This window comes from Marmota flaviventris, chromosome 18 (assembly GCF_047511675.1).
Source record: "Marmota flaviventris isolate mMarFla1 chromosome 18, mMarFla1.hap1, whole genome shotgun sequence".
Taxonomy (NCBI): Eukaryota; Metazoa; Chordata; class Mammalia; order Rodentia; family Sciuridae; genus Marmota; species Marmota flaviventris.
Genome location: NC_092515.1, coordinates 3,879,030 through 3,889,029, shown reverse-complemented (window position 1 = coordinate 3,889,029; position 10,000 = coordinate 3,879,030). Strand labels below are relative to the sequence as shown.

The 10,000-nt window shown below is 45.4% G+C and overlaps 1 pseudogene; it reads right to left on the bottom strand.

Annotated features, from left to right (window-relative positions):
* Positions 1 to 9,363: 9,363 nt before the first annotated feature.
* On the bottom strand, positions 9,364 to 10,000 carry LOC139702774 (E3 ubiquitin-protein ligase NRDP1 pseudogene; annotated as a pseudogene).

The following is a 10,000-nucleotide window of genomic DNA, read 5'->3' as shown; positions in this document are numbered from 1 at the left end:
TTCACTTGGCCAACAGGTGCCTTGAATTTTGACAGTTTAAAACAGGTGCCCAGCATTTTAACAGCGATTATTCAAAAGACCAACAGGTGTCTGATATATTTGAATGATATTTTCTTTTAAAGCACAACAGAAGCCTGATATTTTTGAAACAGTTTTAAAAGAAATTCAGAAATCCTGAAAAAAAAATCCACAGATTCTTAGACCATTTCACTTACCCAAAGATGCCCAGAATAAACACCAAAATATGAGGCTGCAGTTTCGAGAAGAAACTCAAATTTTCTACCTGTGGTAGCTGGTGAGATGGCCTTCGGCAGCTCCTAGGGGTAGGCTAGAGTCCTCCCATGTTACAGCGGATGGCCCCAGTTTCTACCTCCAGCACTCTCCTCTCACGACAGGTGGAAAAGTAAGAATCGCCGCCTCAAGTTCACAGAGCAACAAGAACCACAGCAGGAGACCGAAACGCGCTGCCGCTAGAGTGCGGGGCTAGGGGTTTATATAGCACTTGGGTGAACGCTATTGGTTCAAACTTATGCTAATCAGGGTTTGAAAATGGAAGAATGCTATTGGTTCCCAGTTATGCTAATTAGGTTTCGGAAAAGCACTGTTGCTATTGGTTAGCGCTGAATGCGACTGGGGTTTGTCTTTCTTTTATTTTCTCCTGGGTCTCAGGAAGCTGGTGGTTGACGTCACGGAATTGCACATGTTCAGTGAGGCTTGGGGTCTGGCGCTGGCTGCTACACTAGGTGTCAGCTCTGGGCCATGGAGCCCTGGGGTGACAGGTCAGCAGCCATGGCTCCCTGGCCATGGACTCTCAACCCAGGCTCCTGATGGCTTGTGCTGCCAGGTACCCCACTTGGCCCTCCTCTCCGGCTGTGCCTGCCATGCTCTACTGCCACTTCTAGGCAGGGACCAGGGGAGTGGCTGCACATCCTGGCCACCGAGTCAGGCCAGTTTGTGTCATTCTGTATTGGCAATGTGCTTGCTGTGCCGCCCAAGCTGGCCTGCAGCCCTTGACTCCTGAGATCCTGGACTGCAGGTGGCACCGAGGCCAGGAACTTTTCTGCCTGAAGAAAGATGTAACCAAAGATCGCAGGGTTTGGAGAAGCCAGGTGGTACAGAGGGCAGGAGTCAGAAAACAAGGTGGCACAAATGGGGCAGGGGGACCACACCCATAATTTCAGCGATTTGGGAGGCTGAGGCAGGAGGATCAGCAGTTCAAGGCCAGTCTCAGAAATTTAGGGAGAATCTGTCTCAAAATAAACAATATAGAGGGTCATTGTGTATGGCTGGTGGTGGGCTTCCCTGGGTTCAATCCCAGGTAAGGGAGGCAGGGAGTGCTTCTTAAAGAGGGAAAACACTGCAGCACAGAATAGGGAGGCAGAATTGTAGCGTTTCAACTTGAAGGTGGCCACCACATGCCCAGGTGTAGACATGGGGAATTTGAAGGATCCATAAACTTTGAGAAACGTCTGGACTGGAGAGATACTTGGAAAAATTTATTAAGTAAACAGAACAGGACAAGATCACCTTCAGAGAACATGAGGACTCAAAGAAGATGAAAACCCGGGGCCATTCTACACTTAGAGTTTGGAAAGTAGAAAAAGTCCCCTGGAGGAAACCAGGTCGCTCCTCCTGAAAGCAGGACAGGGGACACTGGTAACTGGAATAAGGAGTCCAGTGGCAAGTCAGGCTCTCCCATACTCAACCCATTGCTGGGACAGCTCCTGGGTGCTGACCCTGTTCCTAAAACTCATCTTCTTCCTCCTGCCACCACCGGCAACCAGTTTTTCAAAACGCTGCCTCACAGTGTCACTTCTGGGTGACACTCTGCCCACTGGCCTAGTTGTGACACCCTGGTCTATTCCCACAGAAAGAGGGCAGCAGTGGTCCTCAGGGAACATCACGATGGAGTGGAGGACCAAGCTGCACTAAGAGGATCTGCTGCCCTCTTCATGCTACTCCTGGACAAGCAGGGTCCACCTTCTTCAGGTTCCCTGAGTCCTCAACCTGCCACTAACAGCATTATCCCACAATTCTACACTGATGTTGCCTGGCTTTGGTCAGTGTCTGAATGGACTGCCACTTCCTGAATCATGGTCATGGCAGCTTTACAGCAACTTGACTGGGAACAGGACAGAGGATTCTTCACCTGAGAAGAAAAGGGAAGCTAGAAAAATGTAGAACAGGAAACCTACAGTCTACAACACCACCATCAACTAGAACCATACAGTCTGCCACAGTCAGCCTGGCAATAAAGGTCTCACTACCTGGAAATGTCCCCACAGTCCCACTGCCAGCAGGACACAGAGAACTCCCAGCCTGACCTCTTGTGCACTCAGCCCACTGTACTAGGTTCTCATCTTTTTCTTTTTCTCTTATTTTCTGGTCCTGGGCAGGGAACCAGGGGTGCTCTACCTCTAAGCTTCAGCCCCATTCATTTTATTTATTTATTTTTCTTTGGAGACAGTCTCTCACTAAGTTGCTTGGGTTGGCCTCCAACCTGGAATCCTCCTTCCTTAGCCTCCTGAGTAGCTGGGATTTTAGGCCTGTGCCACCACACCTGGCTTCCCATGACTTCTAACTGCCCTAGGCACTGCTTTTCTTCGTGGCCTTCCTCCTTTCTTTGGCAGATTTCATCAGTAGAAAATTTCTTCCCCAGGCCTCTCCGCTCCCTGAACCACCTGGACACAATCAAAGGCAGCAGAGAATTGAAGTCTGTACTAGATGACAGCAGGAATGTCTACATGGAGTGTGTTCTCAGTACAAAAGGACCTTAAATTATTACATCAAGGGGATTTTAAAGGGTGAGAACAGATAATAAAATAGAAAGCAGAGGGTCCTGAGAACCTCCCAGTAAGGAGAGACTCAGGGCAAAGGTCAGATGAGCCACAGGCCCCCCAGGTCAGCAGGACCAATGGGGCAGACAGGCAGGGAGGGTTTAGTGCTTTCTCTTTGAGAAGGGCCTGCAGAGGACACTTAGGCCTCATGCAGCTGCCCACTGCCATTTCTCTCCCCCTGCACTATCCACCCCTCTAAGCCCTAGGCCCTGTGAGTCATGCTAACCCTGAGGAGTACAGAGGTACCCCGCACCTTCCCTCCTTCACCCTGTCACACTCAGTCACCCCCCACACTCTCTTCTTATGACAACATGTGTCTAAGTTTAGAATACCGTTTAAATGCTGTGCATGGGAAATATTGTCCTGCTGTCATGTGGTGGGGGAACAAGATAAAGGGCAGCCGTGACAACTCATATTCAGGCAGTCACAGACTTAGAGATGTGCACAACGTTATAGATGGCAGAAACCTCTGTGAAACACACATACAACAGGTAACTATGTGAGTGATAGAAAGGGAATGGAACTATGAGTGTGCTGGTGTCTGCATTTCGAGTGTGAGTGAAGGAGCAAGGCAATTGTGAGATCCTGGAAGGCCTGTGTGTGCCAGTGTTTGAGCATGTGAGAGTGCACACCTATGAGGCCACACATGAATTTTTGTGGGGGTGGTGTGTGTGTAAAGCATATCATGAAACATAGGACTCTACACCTGAACCTGCAAATAGAGTTTCTACTTAGTGAAACCCAAAGCACTGTTCATAGGTTGAGGGGGAAATGAGTAATCAACTTAATACCAGTAGTGCCAATGACTGTAATTTCATTTCCTTGAGATGAAAGTAACAATAATCCTGCTTCACTCTTCCTGCTAAGGATTGCTTTAGCTATTCTGGGTCTCTTATTTTTCCAGATGAATTTCATGATTGCTTTTTCTATGACTATGAGCAATGCCATTGAGATTTTGATCAGAATTGCATTAAATCTGTTCAGTGCCTTTGGTAGTATGGTCATTTTGATAATATTAATTCTGCCTATCCAAGAGCAAGGTAGATCTTTCCATCTTCTAAGGTCTTTTTTGATTTCTTTCTTTAGAGTTCTGTAGTTTTCATGGAATGAAATTGGAAATCAATGACAAAATAAACAATAAAAATTACTTCAACATCTGGAGACTAAATAATATGCTCCTGAATGAACAATGGGTGGCAGAAGACATCAAGGAGAGGTTAAATAATTCTTAGAGGTGAATGAGAACATAGACACAGCATATTGAAATCTCTGGGCATTGTGAAGGCAGTTCCAAGAGGAAAGTTTATTGCATGGAGTTCATTTCTTAAAAGAAGAAAAAGTCAACAAATAAATGACCTCACATTACACCTCAAAGCCCTAGAAAAAGAAGAACAAATCAACAACAAAGCAGTAGGAGGCAAGATATCATTAAAATTAGAGCTGAAATCAATGAAATCGAAACAAGAGAAACAATTGAAAAAACTGACAAAACAATAAGCTGATTCTTTCAAAAATTAAACTGACAGACCCTCATTTATGCTAATGAAGAGAAAGGGAGAGAACTCAGATTACCAGCATATGTGATGAAAAAGGTAATATCACAACAGACACTTCAGAAATACAAGGATAATTAGAAATTATTTTGAAAACTTATACAATACAATAGAAGATATTGAGGGCATGAACAAACTTCTTTAGTCCTATGATCTGCCCAGATTGAATCAGGAAGATACGCAGAATTTAAACAGACCAACATTAAGTGGTGAAACAGAAGATGCCTGGGCTGGGACTGGGGCACAGCGGTAACACACTCTCCTGGCATGTGTGAGGCACTGGGTTCGATTCTCAGCACCTCATATAAATAAATAAAAAATAAAGGTCTATCTATCAACAACTAAAAAAATATATGAAAAAAAGAAATAGAAGTCGCCATCAGAAGCCTATCAACCAAGAAAAGCCCAGGATACCAGATGGATACACAGCCAAGTTCTACAAGACCTTTAAAGAAGAACTAATACCAATAATCTTCCATTTATTTCAGGAAAAAATAAAAAAAAAGAGACAGCACCTCCAAACACATTCTATGTGGGCAATATCACCCTGATTCCAAAACCAAGCAAAGACACATCAAGAAAAGAAAACTTTAGACCAATATCTCTAATAAATATAGATGCAAAAATTCTCAAAAAAAATTCTGGAAAATCGAATACAAAAACATATCAAAAAGTTCGTGCACCATGACCAAGTGGGATTCATCTCAGGGATGCAAGGTTGGTTCAACATAAAGAAATCAATAAATGTAATTCATTATATCAATAGACTCAAAGATAAGACATAAGATCACCTCAATAGATGCATAAAAAGCATTTAACAAAATCAACACCCCTTCATGTTCAAAACACTAGAAAAACTAGGGATAAGAGGAATTTAACTCAACATCATAAAGGCTATCTACACTAAGACCCAGGCCAACATCATTTTACATGGAGAAAAATTGAAGGCATTCCCTCTAAAAACTGGAACAAGACAGTGATGTCCTCTTTCACCATTTTTAGTTAACATAGTTCTTGAAACACTGGACAGAGCAATTATACTACCATGAAAATGTACCCATATTTTCACTGCCAACAGGACACCAGAGAAGTTCTGCCCTGAACTCTTATGTTCTCTCATCCTGCTTTACTAAGTTCTCTCTAATACCCCTTTTTAAAATTTAACTTTCTGGTCCTGGGGAAGGAACAACCACTGAAATATATCCCCAGCCCTTTTTATTTTTTATTTTGAGACAGACTCTCACTAAGTTGCCCAGGTTGGCCTCCAATTTGGGATCCTCCTTCCTCAGCCTCCTCAGTAGCTGGAACTACAAGCCTAAGACAACAAACCTGGCCTCACCTAACTTCTAACTGCCCTTGGCTCCTCTTTTTCTTGTAACTTTTCTTCTCTTTTCAGAATATTTCATCAGTATAAAATTCCTTCTCCAGGCCGTCCTCTCCCTGAACACCATGGGCAAAATCAAAACACCAGAGAGCTGAATCTGCAATAGAAGATTTCAGGGGACATCAGATTGGAGTTGGCTCTGGGAACAAAACAATATTCACTTACTGAAGTGAAGAAGACTTTAAAGGGTGAGCACAGATAAGAAGATGTAAAAAAACAGGGTATTGAGGAACTTCCATGAGGAGAGGCTCAGGGCCAAGGCAAACTGAGTGACAGGCCTCCTCGGGCAGCAGCCCCATGGGGTGGGAGGTGCAGCAGTCAGAGTTCAAGGAGGATTCCAAGTTCACCCTTTGCAGAAGAGCCTGAAGCTGCAAATTCATAGCACTGGAACTGGCGAGCATAAAGAAGGGAATATCTGGGACTTGTAGGAAGAAAATTATGCCAACAAACTTCAAGATGTAGGCTAATAAGGAAAAAATCAGATCCCAAAGGAGATAAAGAATATATTTTTCTATAAATCCCTCCAAAGAGGAAGGTCTGCACCGAGAGGCAGATGTGGGAGGCGCTGCTCACCCCCACCTTCCCCAGCTGCTCTCCCTCTCACCAGGACTGTTCACACCAGGGGTTTCATCTCCCACTGTCCATGGTTCTCCTCCTGGAAACTTGGAGCAGGCATCTGGCTTGCTGGCTTGACACCCTGTTCATGGGAAATGACAGACTCTTGGGCTCATTCTATTGGGCTGTGATCTGTCAACAGAACAGAGTGTTCTACTTCAGCAACTCTGTGGTTGACATCTGCAAAGCAAAGGCTTTTCTCTCACAAGGGACACATTATAACTGGCACAATGGCACATGCCTGGCATGGTGGTGCACGCCTGCAATCCAGCTACTCAGAGACTGGGGCAGGAGGATCCCAAGGTCAAAGCCAGCCTCAGCACCTAAGGTAAACTTAGTGAGATCCTGTCTCAAACAAAAAGCTTGGAAGATTTAGGTCAAAGGTAAATCACCCCTGGGTTAAATCACCAGTACCAAGACTCTCTTTCCTGTGGGCAGCACTATTTTCTTCCCAGATGTAACCATTTTGGGGATTAAACTGGCCCCTCTTTTTATTCTGATTTGCTCCATGGGCTTCACATGGAGAGGATCCATGAGTGGGTGCAGGCCCAGTGGAAACGGGGCACTAATGGAAGCAGGAATGGATTACTGACCTCTGAGCTGCCCAGTGGCCCCCTCCTCCTGACCTCAATGCTGTCCCTCCTGAAGTGCACCCCTTAGGTTCTGTCCATCCTGTAGACCCAGTGAGACCACCTTCCAGAGCCTGCACTTGCAACAGCCCCGCCCACCTCCACCTGATGCTTCAAGGCCTCCAACCAGCTCTGTGGCACCCTTTGGTTCCCTCCCTTTGCCACTCCTGTGCCCACGCACTTCAGGCATCCCTGGTGGGCACTCCTTGCCTTCCATCACCTCCTCCTCTTCCTTCCCTGTGGATCCATATCCACTATCATTCCAGTGTCCTCAACCCAAATCCTGGTCCTCAGAGGTCCTCTTCAATGCCTAAGCCCTCAAATGCTGTCACTTTCCCCACTCAACACCCATCTCTTTCCTCTGGGTCACTGATTCTTTGACCCTATCTCTGTCCCTCTCTGGCCCTTACAAATGCTGGACATACTCACATGATCACACTACTGCCTGGGTTTTGTCAGTTAGGTACAAAATGTAGATTTCCAGGGGAAAATGCTCACTTTGCTGTAAGGGAGACTTTAGCAGAGACCAGGAGGTGGTCTGAAGTGGAAAAGTAGCTTAACTAGGTGAGGTCAGTCCTTTTCCTTCAGCTACTGGGCAGCGGTCTCCAGGCATTGAAATGTGATGCCTGAAGGAAGTGGATTTATTTGCCTGGGGCCTGGCCACAGAGGCTCTAATGATGTGAACTGTACTGGTTTGTGGTCCTTCAGTAAAGGTCAGCCCCACAAGAGCTGAGGCTAAACTCAGCTATGGGGACAGGCTCCAAGAGCAGCTCTGGGCACCAAGGCCCAGGTGAGCTTGGGTATCCAGAAGTGTCTCAATAGTGGGGAAGCAGTGCCACTGTGACCCGACAGGGAGGATGATAGGAACTCCACCCTGGGCACCTCTCCTGGACTCTCCCCATCAGCGTCTTCCCTGGGCTGACTGTAACTTGCAACCCTTCCCTGTAGTGAACCATAACCAGGAGCCTAACAGATTTCTGTGTTTCATGAATTCCCAGAGTTACTAATGGTTAGAATGGATGGTGAACCTGTGTGGCCTGTGCCCCTCAAACCTATTAGTGGACAATGATAGAGGATAGAGGTCATCCCTGTAGAAGCAAAGGACTGAGCTTGGACCAATACATTTTATATTTATTCATTATTTACATAGCCTATGTGTTCTTATTTCCTTAGCAATCACAAGTGCAGATAATTTGCATAACCATTCAATGCTGTTGGCTTGAGAAGGCAGCATTTGCTAAAATGATGCTTCTTGCTGAGCACTTGAATCCCATAGTCAAACCCTCACCCACAACCTTGTCATCCTTCATTATGAGAAAGGGAAAAGGACTCATCTGGGAATCCTCAGAATCCAACCTGTGCACCTGCAGACCCAGTGGATCCTGCACACTTAAGGTGGCTGAACAGAGATGTGCTTGGCACAGAGGCCAATCTGCCCCTAAGGGCTACCATCCAGGGACACTGACTGGGCTCATAGTGACTTCTTAGGTTTTGGTTCCACACTTATCACTTCTTCTGGATGTCAGACCCCAGAGCTGCCTGATAATGCTGCTTGGAATCAACAGGCCAGCCTGCTCTGGTTTCCTGCTTTTAGAGGAGAGGGATGATTAGAGATTCCTCCTGCCATCCTGATCCTCTAAGGAAAATGAATCTCCTTGTGCTTCTTTAAAATCTTATTTTATTTTATTCATTCTTCTTAATATACATGACAGTAAAGTGTATTTTGCCATATTATACATACACAGATTATAACTTATTCTAATCAGAATCCTGTTCTTGCTGTTGTACATGATTTAGAATTTCACAGGTTGAGTTCATATATAAACATAAGAAAGTTATCTTCTATTCATCTACTCTTCTATTTTCACCCCTCCCTTCCCTTTATTCCCCTTTGCATAATCCATTAAAATTCTAATCTTCCCTCCCTTCTCCCATGATGTGTCAGTATCCATATATCAGAATATTCAGCCTGTGGTTTTCAGGAAATTGCTTATTTTACTTTAACACCAAGTTAGTGTCCAAGTCCATCCACTATTGGCAAATGCTGACATTTCATTCTTCTTTATGGTTAGGTAATGTTCCATTGTGTATACATACCACATTTTCTTTATCCATTTATCTATTGAAGGGCACTTCGTATGCAAAATAAATAAATTAATAAATAAATAAATAAATAGTGAAGACATTCCCACCCAGACTGACAATTTACAGACATTTTAAGGGGGAAAATACTGGGGAAAAAAACATAATTATGGGATTCTTCCCTGAAAGGCTGAGCAAAGGGCTTCAGTACCCTTCAGTGCTAGAACAGCAGAGAGATGAGTGACTCCAGCTCAGCCAAGGCATCAAGGAGACTGGGGACTCAAGGCCCAGCTACCCAGGGATAGGGATTTCCTGATGTCCCTCTCTTCCTGATAGCTGATCCAGATCTCTTGTATCCTCTCTACACCATGCAAACTATGACAAGCCCTGGCTCCTCCACCATGTAATCACCCGCAGGCTAGTTCTCACTGGCCCTTGGCATAGCAGCCTCCTTGTCAGGGATGCATGTGGCCACATAGTTCTCATAGTAGTGCCTGTTCATCTGTCTTGTCTCTCTAGTGGGGCCAGAATCTGAGTCCAGGATGTTCCTGTGAATTTTCAATCAGTTCATTGACAATAGAAGAAGGACAGCCACTCTCACCAGGACACACTTTATCACAGCCTAGGGTTCCAGATTATCCTCGCCAGGGTCACTGTGGCCGGCTGCAGGGAGCAGCCCTCCAGGAACTCCTTGTATTCCACCCTCTCCTGCAGGTATGAGGGTTGGAGTTGACCCTGTGGGTTGCCCACATGTATGCTGGATGGCTTGCTTCTGCTCTGCCAGCTGCTATCAATGCTCAGAATATGTGTCCCCAGCTCTGCCATATGTGTCCTCTGCTGCTGTTCCATGGAACACAGGTGCTTCATGCAGTCATGATTTAGCAGCTCATCTGTGGGCAT